The following is a 758-nucleotide window of genomic DNA, read 5'->3' on the forward strand; positions in this document are numbered from 1 at the left end:
GCAAACACTATCGGTCTAATCCGGAGAATGTGCGCTGTCTGAAGCGGTCATAAGACACATTAAAAACAAGAACAGTGACCATTAGGGCTAATGAGTTTTCTTTTGCTCTTTAACAAAGAGTGCATGCAACACAGACACAGTCTCTAACTAAGATGTCACAATCCAGCTTCACTAAATACGATCAAGTCAGTATGTTGACATTTAAACTGCTTCTGCATGTTCATGTAACGTTTTTATTCCCTTTTTAGTTGAGAAACACGGTGACAGATGCATCTGAGATGAACAGCACAGCTTCACCTTATTGTAAGCCTCTTTGCAGCAAACAACTAATGTTCTGTAACTGGCTGGCGTGAACTGTCAAGCGGCGTCAAATCCAGGATTCAGACACCCGGTAGGTGTTAAGTTCTGAGTCGTACTGCTGTGTCGGGGGAAATTACAAGTAACGGTGGGAGCAAAACGAATGAGAAACCAGATCTGATAACTGTCCTTCATTCAGAACATAATTAGTGCATTTTAAGAATGAATTGGATAGACAGACAGGGTTAGGTTCTGAAAATGTGTCTACAGACAGACAGACAGACGGACAGACGGACGGATGGATGGATGGACGGATGGACGGATAGATAGATAATCAAAATGATAGATAGATAGATAATGAAAATAATAGATATAGACAGATGACAGATGACAGATAGATAGATAGATAGATAGATAGATAGATAGATAGACGAACAAACAACTTGATTATTCAATCTCTA

Source organism: Sinocyclocheilus grahami, unplaced genomic scaffold (assembly GCF_001515645.1).
Source record: "Sinocyclocheilus grahami isolate Dianchi unplaced genomic scaffold, SAMN03320097.WGS_v1.1 scaffold644.1, whole genome shotgun sequence".
NCBI lineage: Eukaryota > Metazoa > Chordata > Actinopteri > Cypriniformes > Cyprinidae > Sinocyclocheilus > Sinocyclocheilus grahami.